The sequence below is a fragment of the Oryza brachyantha genome, chromosome 10 (assembly GCF_000231095.2).
Source record: "Oryza brachyantha chromosome 10, ObraRS2, whole genome shotgun sequence".
Lineage (NCBI taxonomy): Eukaryota > Viridiplantae > Streptophyta > Magnoliopsida > Poales > Poaceae > Oryza > Oryza brachyantha.
The window spans coordinates 6,999,731-7,002,732 of NC_023172.2; the positions used below are offsets into that span (position 1 = coordinate 6,999,731).

At 35.8% G+C, this 3,002-nt stretch overlaps 1 pseudogene; it reads left to right on the forward strand.

Moving 5' to 3' along the window:
* Positions 1 to 1,194: 1,194 nt before the first annotated feature.
* Positions 1,195 to 2,747, forward strand: LOC102703426 (annotated as a pseudogene).
* Positions 2,748 to 3,002: the final 255 nt, after the last annotated feature.

Below are 3,002 nucleotides of genomic sequence, written 5' to 3' on the forward strand. Positions count from 1 at the left end.
CTTTATTAGTAAGTTTGTACATTCAAAATGATCCATATATACAAAACCAACAAATTGGTCATGCTCCTCAAATTAAAATTATATTGTACATATTTAAAAATATACTATTTTGATCACGCATGGGACATATCACAAGATGCCATGTTCGATTGATGAATCTCGTTTACTATTATATATTACCTCCGTTTTATATTATAAGATTTTCTAGATTTATCTAAATTCATCAATTGATGGACTTATGTAATTTATATAAATATCAAGATTCATTATCATCCATATGAATCTAGACAAGGCTAGAAAGTCTTATATTATGAAATGGAGGTAGTATGTGCCACACAATTATTTAAACTGATTATTCGAAGTTTGTATGCTGATATGTTTATCATTTAATCCGCTCCTGCTGTGTACGTACTCCATCAATCCGTTTCAAAATATAAATAGTGCATCAATTCATGTATTTAGAAATTTTAATACATATAATTTTTGACTAATAATTCGGCTAACAAATACTCCCTCAATTTTTTTATTTGACGTCATTAACTTTTGAATCTACATTTAATTTTCTATTGTATTCAAAAGTTATATGCAAACATAAAAAAAATTTTAGAAATGTTGGAATAGTCTTTAGTATTAAATTAAATCATAACAAAAATAATTAATAATTATGTAAACTTTTGAATAAAAAGAATATTCAAACATAAATTCAAAAGCTAACGCCATCAAATAAAAAAGTGGAGGGTGTAGTACCTATATTCCAAATTGTAAGGTAATTTGGCTATGCGCGCGTTAATATAGGCAAAATCCCTTATATTTTTGAATAGAGGTAGTGATTCCCTGGATATGCATTTGAAATCAAAAGAAGTCAATATGTTTCAGTTTCTAGGCCAAAACCATGGTGGTTTTACATGATGCGGCTCCTCGTGCATGCTAACTATAACCTATTAGATTTCCATCCATCAAAGAACGGGCCAAAAACAAACTTCCAATTTTTTAATTGACCAAAAGGGGGAATTATCATGTACACCCTGGCTGCCTGCAACAGGCCAGTCTAGGGTTTATAAATACCACACATCCATATCATCTTAATTCACAACACTGAGGGAAGGTGAATTACCAACTAAGCACTAACTGTTTCTCCCATATAGAGCTCCCATTTCTTGTTCCATCAAGGAACCCAAATCCAGCAGTGCCAAAATGGCTAAGTCCTACTATGAGATTGCCCCCGTGGAGCGCCCACTCCAGAGAAACGAGCTCTACATGCACCTGTACCTGCGCCAGGCTGATGCTGGCCCAAACCGTGACCACCAAGCCCCGTTTAGTTCGCAAAAACATCATATCGAATCTTTGGACATTTAAATAAAGCATTAAATATACATGAATATTAAAACTAATTACGCAGTTATGGGGAAAATCGTGAGACGAATCTTTTGAGTCTAATTAGTACACGATTAGTCATAAGTGCTACAGTAACCAATATATGCTAATGACAGATTAATTAGACTCAAAAAATTCGTCTCGTGGTTCCCAGACGAAATCTGAAAATTATTTGGTAACTAGACTACGTTTAATACTTTAAATGTGTGACCGTACGCGTTGACGTGACCTCTCCCCCAAAAGATTTTGCCATCCAAACGGCGCCGAAGTGATACTGAACCCAAAAGTGCGACCCAACGATTTTGGTGTGACTGCTGCTGCTGCCGGACGATTTCTGAATCTCTTGACCCAAATGCAAAGGTTGTTGCAAGGGCAGAAGGCTTCCATATGCAGACTAGTTACAGCGGTACAAGCTGGTATGCTTCTTTCAACATAGTGTTTGAGGATGACAGGTAACAAACACAACAGTTCTTAATTAAGGCTACAATTAATTTGTCTCAATATGTGCATAATTATCGGCTTTGGTTTGCTGTTATATACATAGTGGGTATTGTATGATGGTAGGAGCATTTTATCGGGATGATCTGCAGGCAAGTAATGCTCATGTACATGGAACAGGTTTAAGGGGGTCTATGCTTCAGGTGATGGGCACTACTCCTGCAGAAGGTCAGTGGGCCATGTGTAGTGGAACAGGGGAATTTGCATTGGCACATGGTATTATCAAGCAGAAAGTGATCCAGTCATCTCCTGGTGAAAATGTTAAAGAACTTCATATCCATGCGTTCTACACTCCAATGAATAATACAGTGGTAAGTATACAACATTTCAGGCACTAGTTAAAACATTAATACGGGATGATGTTTAAATTGTAGCTTTGTTTGACACGTGTACCGGACCATATATGAGAATCGGGTGTATACAATTTTAATTACACTATTGGACAGGAACCTTGTTAATTTTATTAGTACCTTAATGATCGAGGTGGTAATAACTGTAATGTTTTGCTTCATGCCTAGGTTCCTGGCGCTACTGACGGAAAGTCCTGGACACTTGGGGCTTAAAACCATCTCTGCTTACATGTGCCTGCTGTGAATTGTGACGAACAATAATCTGATTATTTTCTCTAAAATAATCTGGGTGCTACTTTATGTCAGTTTGCAATAGTAGGATCAGTCCTACGTATGAATGTTTTTATTTAACAGATTAAAATGAGAGTGGATTATGGGAAACAACAGGCTCGAATCCTGTCATATTCTCAGATATGATCAATTATATATGTGTCATTGTACCTGAACTTTGTGATGTCGTGTTTATGTCCAATTATATCATGTATGAGGGACCCAAAAATGAATAAATGTTATATTTGTTATGTGGACGGCATAATTGTGATGTACTGTACCATGCATGCATGAGAATTATACTCTGGCACTTGATTATTATATATTAATTAATCTGTTCGTATCATTTAAGTTGGCTTAAAACATCTTTAATTTGAACCTCTAACGGCCTCAGTGTTTCATAACAAGCGATGCGTAAGAATTACAGTTTGCAATCTATGACTTGTATGCAACTTATTCGACATCAAGACATCCAAAGGACTGGTTAAACTACGAATAAACCGGAGATGT